The 11,246-nt window shown below is 38.6% G+C and overlaps 1 pseudogene across 1 annotated transcript; it reads left to right on the forward strand.

Moving 5' to 3' along the window:
• Positions 1-10,245: 10,245 nt before the first annotated feature.
• LOC309619761 (large ribosomal subunit protein uL14 pseudogene) lies at positions 10,246-10,749 on the forward strand (annotated as a pseudogene). Its single transcript has one exon. The product of its transcript is annotated as a large ribosomal subunit protein uL14 pseudogene (transcript).
• The last annotated feature ends 497 nt before the right edge of the window (positions 10,750-11,246 follow it).

Raw genomic sequence — 11,246 nt, forward strand, 5'->3', positions numbered from 1 at the left:
ATTCTTAGCATTCTTAAAATCAACATTGTAGAAAATGCTTCTATAAATCAAGAAGGAAAATAAAATGGAAGAAAAAAGTGGGCAAAACAAGTGAACAGGCATTTCGCAGAAAGAGAATCATAAATGGCCATTGCATGTGACAGGAGTTGGACTTCACCAATTATCAGAGAAATGCAGATTAATATAACAATAAAAATCATTTTCACTGATAACTTTGGTGAATTCAACAAACATTGGTAAGGCTTTGGATTACTGAGAGCAAGACAACACCCATCTCATACCAAATACTGAGAGTGTTATTTGCTGTAGTAGGGATTTTTTTTTTTTGGTGGTATTCATCAAAATTCATCCTAAGCAACACTTACACATGTGGAAGAATATACATGTGCATTAAAGTACACTGAATTGCCATTCATTACACTAGCAATTGGAAATCTACGTTTTCTTAATAAAAGAATGGCTAAAATATGGTACAGCAATATCATGGTACTTTATGCAATTGATGAAAAGAATAAGGTAGGGTTGTGTATGCAGATAAAGAATGATGTATATCAAGCATTATACAATGAGTTAACAAGTCAAATAATAATAGGTATGGTATCATCCAAATTGGGTTAGAAAAATAATTATGTGGTGTTGATAGAATAATACAGTTGACAATAGCAACAGAAGTCAAGCTATATGAGTTGAACATTGAGATATTTATAAATATATAGGAAAGGCCTGGAATGGTACATAAACCGTTAATTGTTTTTAATTGGGGGAGGGGTTTTGGTCAATGGAGTAATAGAAACTTTTACTTTTTACTTTATAGAATATTTATTACTTTTTTTTACAGTAGACTTCTACTACTTTTATTTGTTAAATATGAGACCAATGTCAAGAAACATTAACATTCTTGGAAATATCTACAAGAATCTTTCAGAACCTCTCATGGTCTCCCCATTCTCTTCATTTTAACTTTACTTTTCATCAAGAACCAGCATTTAATAAAAATGTACAACTATTCTTATCAATCTTTTAAAAAATGTATTACTAACATTTAAATCGTATGTTTTACCCTCTTTCCCACTATATATGTGCTGTATTTTCACCATATCCTGTTTAAAAGGATTTTTTTATCCAACATGTAAATTAAGAAAATTAAACTGAAGACCAAATACATTTCTGCTAGGAATGTGCAGAGACAAACCCAGAGATAGAAGCAAAGTTTATCTTCATGTGTTAAGAGTCCCATCAGCTCCTCTTTTCAGCAAAGTAACAATTAGGGATCATCCGCATCTACAAGAGCAGGGTGCTTTGACTTTATTTCTCATTTCTCTCATTCTTTTCAAATAGTTATTGGCCAATCAAAAAGTGACATTTATAGGTTTTTATGCTAGTTCATTACACATTAAAGGAGGGCACTGAAATAATCTGACTTGTGTAATTGTGCAAAGAAAGAAAAATAAAAAGTGGACCTACCCTAAAAGACTGAAAATTCATTTAAGCTAAATTTCGGAAACTTCAGCCATTACTGGATCTATTACTAGATCTGAGTCTGCAGTCTTCTACTTGTCAGTTTCAGAAGAATTCCGGCTGGCAATGTACTCTCTTCCAAGGGAGAAAAATAAATTAAGGGATGCACAGGTATTTAAAATGGGAAATGTACTTGTAAACACATTTTAATAAAGAATAGAATAAAAATCCAAAAATGATGGCACTGCTTCGAACCAAAATCAGTGCACAGTTCTGCATATGATTCCCAAAGTTTTTCATTAAAAAGTGCTTTCTTTTGCTTACTTCTAATAATTCACCATTTTTGCTGAGTACCCCAAATTCTCATGAACAAATTTGTTGCATTATGAATTCAAACTGGCTTGTTATATCAGGGACTTCTTCCATACATGTGAGAAATGTATTTTTTAAAAGGCAAGAAAACTTATAGATCTAGAATGTTTGTATGACAAGTCCTGTTAATTTATATGATCACCTATTTATCATAAGTCAGTGATGTTGTCATTTATTCAATAATCTACCCACCCATTTTCTCCTGTTTTTTTTTTTACAATGCCTTTCATTTCTTTAGGACATGACTCACCTACACTTTTGCAATTACTAACAAGGTTTCTTGTTTTCTCCTGTTCTCTGATTAGTCTTCAACGGGGCAATCTTAACTCCACTATGAAAAATCACCCAGTATTCCTCGTACTCTGTACTATCACCTGTAAAGCCCACGACTGTGTTCCATGCTTCACATATTCACAAATTCCACCCACCCCCATCTTCAGACCTTGCTTATGTTGTTTCTGTCTCATTATACCCCTTTCTCCTGCCAACTTCACATGATCAAATCCCAGCCATCTTCCAACACTCTCTCAAGAGCAGTTCAGAAGAACTCCGCAATTCCATGAAAATCCTCTTTTTCTCATTGCCCTTATATCACTTCCCCTAAACTCTCTAATTAAAATGGGATACATTCTGTCTTAATCACCAGTATTTATCTACACCTAAAAAAAAATCTTTCTTAGTATATACATCTCCCTGAGGGCAGGATCCACGCCTGATTGATTTTTGGATTGCAGGCAACGCTTGGATTAAGGGTTCAACAAATAATTCTCAATGTGTTAAGATTTTGTAAATAAACACCTTTAGTTTTTTAATAATGCATTTTAAAACATGATGTCTTAAGAATCCAGAACACTTTACATACGCTGCATCATTCTAATTTGCAGATTAGAAAACTGAAACACAACTGTTATCGGACTTTCCCAAGATTATATAGAAAAGGTGAATTGGAGCTAATATTCAAATTGTTTTGAAAACATTCCTTTGTACTGAATCTCTTAAAGTGTAAATTACATAATGCATGAATCTATTAGTGGTCTTCACATATCTCACCAATATCACAGGGGCCTCTGAGATTTCCGAGATGGGGCAAGAGTTATGCTATTCCCTCCTTCCCCATAATACGAGAGATTTCATCTTACTATGAATCACTGCTGACCATTCATAAGATTTCACCAACTTATGCTTAAAAGAGAGAGAATTTAGGTCTATGAGCAATTACAGCAAACATAGCTACATTAATATAGACAACCTTTTAAAAAGATAAGTGCCCTTCCTAAACCATTCCCCGATATAAATTCTACCATTAATCCCTTAAAACCATCGCATGTCATTCCTTAAGCTAACGTCTTTCTCTCCTTTATCTCTCTTTTCCCTTCCTCTTCCTTTTTCCTTCTCCCTTTCTTTTCGAGTTTCCCATTAAAATTCAAACATGCATGAGAAAAAGAATACCTTAGTAAGGATTCAGTTCAATAATTCTTACTGAGCAAACAAAGCCACGATTCTGAGAACACCGAGATAAACAAAATACCAATCTCTGTCCTCATGGGTAATACAAGGCAGATGAGATCGCCACTCACTCTGCCACATGAGATGCCCAGCAGGGCTTCGTACTGATAAACAGCCCTTAAAAAAGTTCTTCCCGAGGTTGGCAGCATAAGAGAAAGGGCACTGACATTGGTGGGAACTGGGAAAGTAAAAGTACAGATGTGAATTCCATGCTCACAGAGTAGCCTGTGGTAAACAGTCCTTAAATAATTAATCTTCAATTTCACATTATCCTGGTGCTGCTGAAGGGTAGACCATCTGCAGCGGAAGATGGAAGACAGAGGTGAGGTGATAAATGGGAAGAGAGAAGCGTCAGAGCATCAGCATGATGACAAATGCAGCCGAGGAAGAAGGGGGGAGAGGATGTGATGGAGAAGAAGATGCAGGCAAGGCCAGCTCCATGGAATCGACTTCACTTTACATCACAGAGAGAACCAAACAAAATGCAGAATGAAACTTATATGGTGATGATCTCGAATCCCTCGGAAACCTCAAGACTCCGTGATGTGGGTCTTTGATTTATTTGCAATATTTCAGACTCTTATAGGCAGGGAATCTGGAGTTCGACAGGATAGACCAAACCTTTTACCAGAGTGATTTCAACTCAGTGTGGTTAGACAGATATATCATGATGCGTGATTAAATATTTAAAATGAAAATATCAATAGTTCCTAATTAAACCCTCTGGCTAGAATATGAGACATTCCACAACAGAAAGTTCTTGGAGTAGGGGAGGGGGATATGAGAAAAGGACATAAATGCCATACAAATTGCAGATCGTTGATGTAGAGAGAACGGCCAAAAAGACAAAGAGCAAGGAAAAAATATATTTAAAAAAAAAGGAAAATGGTGATGATGGGCGTGGGCAGCATCGACTGAGGGCAAGTGTGTCTTACAGTTTAATAAAATTTTTTCAGGCAAAAACAAAGCAACATTTTTTTAGAGCACAGTGTACATAAGGCATTTAGGGATCACGGAGGTTTTCCTCACCAGGTGTATGATCTTGAACAAGTTCTTGAGACTCTAAACTTCAGTTCCAGGTCTGCTTAGTGAGCATGTCACCTGCCACCTACCTCCTGGGGGTCACCAAGATCCAGTGAGATACGAGGTGAAAGCACTTAGGACAATGAGGGTGTTGGGCCGGGCCCAGTGAATGTTGTGTCCTGATCACTGGAGGACTGAGAAGCAGTTTCTGGACAACCTCCCACCAGGAGTGTTGCCGGAAGCATTCACCCCTCACCCCATCCTGCATCAGGCAGGACAAAATGAGCTGAGTCAATGAAATCCACCTGTGAGAGCAAAATAAAAGCCCTAATGGAATCACAGTCAAAAATAACGAGCCAGTGTGTAGAGAGGTTCCTCAAAAAACTAAAAATAGAACTACCATATGACCCAGCAATCCCATTCCTGGGCATAGACCTGGACAAAACCATAATTCCAAAAGACACATGCACCCCAATGCTCATCGCAGCACTGTTTACAATAGCCAGGACATGGAAGCAACCTAAATGTCCATCAACAGAGGAACGGAAAAAGAAGATGTGGTACATATATACAATGGGATATTACTCAGCCATAAAAAGGAACAAAATTGTGCCATTTGCAGAGACGTGGATGGACCTAGAGACTGTCATACAGGGTGAAGTAAGTCAGAAAGAGAAAAACAAATATCGTAAAATACTGCTTATATGTGGAATCTAGAAAAATGGTACAGGTGAACTTATTTGCAAAGCAGAAACAGACACACAGATGTAGAGAACTAACTTATGGATACCAAGGGGGGCGAGGGGGTGGGATGAATTGGGAGATTGGGATTGACATACATACACTACTACTATGTATAAAATAGATAACTAATGAGAACATACTGTATGGCACAGAGAACTCTACTCAATGTTCTGTGGTGACCAAAATGGGAAGGAAATCTGAAAAAGTGGGGATATATGTATACATATAACTGATTCACTTTGCTGTACAGCAGAAACTAACACAACATTGTAAAGCAACTATATTCCAATAAAAATTAATAAAATAAAATAAAATAAAAATGAGCCACTTAAGTACTTTTCTTGGAAAGGGGGAAAGAAAATAGTCTTTCATGCACTTCCAATAAGATGGGATCAGAAAGCAGCAGCTTTTGAGGCTCACGTCCACCCCAGCTATCCCTCCAGGGTCAGCCCCAGCAGTCCTACCTACGTGGACAATTGTTTTTCAAAATGAGTTTGCAGCCTGGGGAAAAGAGAAGATGGCTGAATACTGTTACCAACAATGGCTATTTGGAGAGCAGTGCACTTTCGCCAACTTTGCTCGTTATTTCTACGGAGGCATCTCTGTTTTCAGAGCCGACAGCTCCCTTTCCACGCACTCTGGCTGTGAGTGCAGAGTGTTTGAAATTGCTGCGGTTGACACCTGGGCACATTTGCAAGGAAAGCAGCACTCAGGCAGGGGACCTCGCAGGGAGAAGCAAGAGGAAGGACCGATTCGCTAAGAACCCTTCACTCGTTGCTTCCAAAAATCAAACGCGATCCCCTCCTCCCAGACTGCCTTGAAAAGTTTACGTTTTGAAATTCAGATTCGCTGCATTTGAAGACACAAACATGTGCTCCCTTCCCCAACCTTCCCAGCCACCCGTGGTAGCTCTCCCCCTGTCAAGAGCCTGGCCCAGCAATCGCTTCTCTTTCCTCACAGTTTGAGCCGGTGGACATGGACTTGTCAGGAGTGAAAATGGAGTTTCCCGTGATGCATTTGGAAGGAGATGCTGGGTCTGGGCTCATCCGCCAGGCTTTGCAGAGAGCAAAGGCCTGCTCTTCCCAACCGCATAAATTAGGACCACTGCAAAGTCCGTGCAACTGAGCTCCTCTACTCCAGCACGATTTGAAAGGCGTAGTTTGAAAATCGTTTACGAAATAGAGGGAATTTAAACACGTGGAATTTAAGGATGGCCACTCTCCCTTTTCAGAGAAATTTACCATTTGAGGTAAAGGGACCAGGGTGTATGTTGCCTTTTGTCTGCTCTCCAGGGAGAATTTGCTGCCTCAACCCTGCTGAAAGCAGCCTCACAGAGTCAGTATAAATCTAATACCACTTCTCCAGAAACAACTCAAAATAACTTGCATACTAGAGCAAATGCCCAGGACCTCCTTTGGGGAAACAAGGCAGCAGGATGCTTGAAAGTAGCCTGGGTGGCAAGCGGGAAGCTCTGCTCCTTTTCAGTGGCTCCCAGACAGGAGGTGGTCAGCAGAGCTGGTCTCCTGGTCCTCCCTTGCACGTGAGTGTCGTCTATGCCGTGGGCATCTTCACTAAATAATAACCATAGCTACATTCATGAAACCATCCTATAGTGTTCTTCAAAAACGCTGCACGCATTAGCTCGGCAAATCCTTAAGTCAGCCTGTGGAGTAGATACTATTGATATTATTATCCTTATTTTACATAAGACAGTATGTGAGAAGCCCCAGGTCACAGAACTGATGAGTGGAGAAGGGCATTCTGGCTCCAGGGCCCACCCTCTTCGCTTCCAAACGACACGCATTAATGCAACATCAATAACGCGGATAAAGTCATGAGCAAGAAAGGATGAACTATGAAAAAGAAATTCAGTCTCTGGGCTTGATGTTTGATTGTGGTTGAACAAACCATAGCGTTGTCTCTCTGGATCTCTTAATGCTCAGCAGTTAGCACAGTGGATGGTCAATAGTGGGTGTTGAATAAAAGTACATCGCATGAATCAATGCAAAGAGGAGTCTCTATAATAAGACTATTCTTGAAGAATCAAGACCAGTAGAAAACCAGAAAGGACAAGAGCAGACTTGACACAATTCAGGACACTATTTTAAAAGCCCAAAGAAACTTGGCCTATTAGTAGAGTGATTTAAGCCCAAATAAATTAATTTAACCACCTCAACTTTAATTGACTTAGTATTAGGGACCAATAATACATATCTAATTAGTGGTTGACCTGAAATATTTACACACACACACACACACACACACACACACACACACACACCGGACACATGAGTACTCTATGCCCAATAAGCATTGCAAAATGGTAAGCTTAGCTCTATCTACCATCTATCTGTCAATCTATCAATTATCTATCATCTATCTTTCTATTACTTATCTATGAATTTATTTATATTTCTCGCTGGGGATGTGTAATGGTATGTAGACTTATTAACGTGGTAAGTTTCAGTGTAGCACATACGGACTCTACATAATACTATCAAAGACTAGATAATAAGGAGATATTTAGGAAAAGCACTTAAAATTTCTGACAATTATTGGCATTGTTCATTTTCCGTTGGATGATAAGAAGGGGCTTTGTTTGTTTGTTAAAAAGAGCACACTGATTATATGATAAATGATAAAAGATCACAGACAATTGATAAGTCTTTTTTAAGCCACTTAGTTTATTTTAAATTACTGCACAAAATAATATTTTATTCTTAGGTACGGCCTGTTATGAGCTGTAAGCCAAAATGACATACTTAAAATGTGTCCAAAGGTTAATTACAAATGAATGCTTCCAAAAATATAAGAAATTAGCACCTGAAAGTCAAATTGTGTAACTATACAGTCAGCTAAAAATGGAAAGAATGCTGTTATTGAATTGTTGGGAAGTGAATACAAATTGGGTGACAATTGTTCACGTGTCTCCATTTTCTCTCGAAAACAATGAAGGTGACATCCTTGACCTCAACTTCCCGCAAACGGTAAGGAGACTAATTAGTGTTTGTGAAGAATTTTTAATACCTTGGCTTAGAGAAAACAGTGACAAATGGTGTCTGATACTGCAAGTGTCATTTCATTTGAATGATAAACAAAAAAATAATTTTTACCAAAAGAATAACTTCTATCCATAAGGACTGAATAATTTAAGGATGATTCAGAAACAGCTCTACTGATTTTTTCATCCCCTAGGAAAGTAGCCTTTCTTTTCTCTTCACTTTCACCCTGGAGAAATATTATATGCAACCTGGTTTCCTTTTTGTACAGAGGGAACAAATATTGAAGCATGATTTAAAAAGAATATCAGAATGAGCGGTAATACAAAATTATGTTGAAGGTTGTGTGAGTGCTGATATTATTCTCTAGGGAGTTGATGTCTAGACTAACGCCGTGTGTTTCCTGAGGATCTGATTTAAAGTTAGGGCAGCGGTTCTCAAACTTTAACAGGCATTTGGGTCACCTGTAGGGTCTGTTAAAAGAGATTTCCACGATCCCTACGTCCAGGGCGGGGACAGAGAATTTGTACTTCTAACAAGTGGCAGGTGAGGCTGAAGCCGCTCTCCAGGGACCACAATTTGAGAAAGACTGAGTTAGGAAATTCCATGGTTTCCAAACCACAGTCCATTCGATTCACCCAGGGAGCTTTGGTAAAAATGCAGATTCCTGACCCTGGCCCAGTCGCCAGCATCAGTGTTTCCAGGGCATACAATTTAATAATCTGCACTGGTTTTAAGCTCACCAGGTCACCTCGACTCATAGGTGCAAAAGCTAGTGAATCAAACCATTTCACTCAGAGCTATGGAATCCAGAATCAAGTCAGACGCTGCTTTCATGTGTTCAGAACCTCTACCTCGCTCATCTGTGATGACCTTCTGGTTTGGAACCAACACTTGTGACATCGCTATGTCGCATGCTTTAATGTTCTAGAAGACTGCAGTTAACAGTTCCTATGGAAAAGACCTTTTGTTAGGTCTCTCTTTGACGTACCCAAAGCGTACAAGAAGCAGTAGTGTACACAGTCCTTAAAAACACTGATTCTGGCATCTGACTACCTGGGCTTGAAGGGGGCCGTCATTCACCAATCGTGGTAACATTGAACAACGTTTCTAAATTCTCTCTGGCTCAGTTCTCCTTCTGTAAAATGGGGATCATAGTACCTCCCCATTAAGAACTAAGTTAATTAAAACTGGTAAAGCACCTAACTTAGAGGGTGCCTGATATATTTTAATTTTTAATGTAATTTTTAAAATGTATGATTGGATGCCATTGAGCAGCTTTAGCTCAACACAGCTTCTCAAGTAATGTTTTTCTAAAATAGAATATGTTCTTTCGAAGAATAGTTATTCCTCTCCTCCAAGTGGCATTCAAATATAGGCGGGGCAACTTCTAGATCAGGGTATTTTAGATGCGGTCCATGATTGGGTGAGTGACAACAGGACATTTCAAATAACCCAGAGAGATAGATCTCCAGGGAAGCGTCTCAGGATTATTTTCAAATTCCTGGCTGAGCTGGTGCTTTGCCCTCCTTGACTTGCCATATGTCCCCATGCTGTTTAGACTATTTGATTGACCACAAGATCCTGACAAGTCCTCTGTAAACAAAATCAAAAGCAGAGGATTGGCCTGCCTGGGACTTGGAATTGGCAGCTACATACCCTGCTTGATCGTAAGACTTCAGAGAGTAAATACTTGCCTGAAACTTAATTGTTCTTGGTAAGTTTCATTTGCTTAAGCCTCCTGCTTGTCTCCTAAAATGCGAACGTTACTGGTAACAAACACAAACAACACGAGTACTGATAAATTTTAAATAAAGGCTTATCATTCAATAAGGCTTCATCCCTGTGGATGGATTTACAGGATTATTCCAGAATCTGAGAGTACTGAATCTTGTGTCCTCGTGTTGCATCCCCTCCCCCCCCCCCCCCAACAAAGGGTGAAGGAGAAGAATTAGGCTAAGGAAGGATCCTGAAAATATTAACACAAAATTGAAGCTGCATTTCATAGTTTGTCCCTCTTCGGGTAATGTTGTAATGACCATTGCTCAAGTATAAGTTTTTAATGCCACTTTTTGTTTTGGAACCTAGAAAACCAATTAAACTAAAACTAGCTTTAAGAACTAGTCAAGTTTTTTTTGTTTTTGTTTTTTTGTTTTTTTTGTCCCTTTCCGGCATTCAAGATGTCGAAGCGAGGACGTGGTGGGTCCTCTGGTGTTAAATTCCGGATTTCCTTGGGTCTTCCGGTTGGAGCCGTGATCAACTGTGGTGACAACACAGGAGCCAAAAATCTGTATATCATCTCCGTGAAGGGGATCAAGGGACGACTGAATAGACTTCCTGCTGCTGGTGTGGGTGACATGGTGATGGCCACCGTCAAGAAAGGCAAACCAGAGCTCAGAAAGAAGGTACATCCAGCAGTGGTAATTCAACAACGAAAGTCATACCGGAGAAAAGATGGTGTGTTTCTTTATTTTGAAGATAACGCAGGGGTCATAGTAAACAATAAAGGCGAGATGAAAGGTTCTGCTATCACAAGACCAGTTGCAAAGGAATGTGCAGACTTGTGGCCCAGGATTGCATCCAATGCTGGCAGCATTGCATGATTCTTTGGTGTATTTGTAAAAGAAAAAAATAATAATAAAAATTATTTGCTCCAAAGGAAAAAAAAAAAAACTAGTCAAATAAAATATGACTAAATTTCTTCTATAAAAATAAATATTTCTAACGCCCACCATTCAGAAGGATATAAAAAATGGAAACTTACACTGCACTGGTAAAAATCAAAGTTCAAGGGCCATTTTAAAATATGTTAAAAACAAAACAACAAAGCTTGTGAACTAGAAATTTTGCTTATAGGAATTTCTTTAAGGAAATCATAATGTACGTGTGCAAAATACTGTTACATAACAGTATTTTAAGTACTATTAAAAATGAAATGTCCAGTGATAAAATATTGGTTAAAAGTTATGATATATACATAGAATAGAATCCTATGTCTTTACTAGACTATAAATTGAAGGAGTAAATTATTAATTTGAAATTATATTGACCTGAAAATTATCAAATAGTATTTTTAAGGGAAAAAGCAATTTGACAAAATCTGTATTATGAACTCATTGTCAGAATGAATCAATGGACATTATT

Source organism: Balaenoptera borealis, assembly GCF_965194805.1.
Source record: "Balaenoptera borealis genome assembly, chromosome: 21".
Taxonomy (NCBI): domain Eukaryota; kingdom Metazoa; phylum Chordata; class Mammalia; order Artiodactyla; family Balaenopteridae; genus Balaenoptera; species Balaenoptera borealis.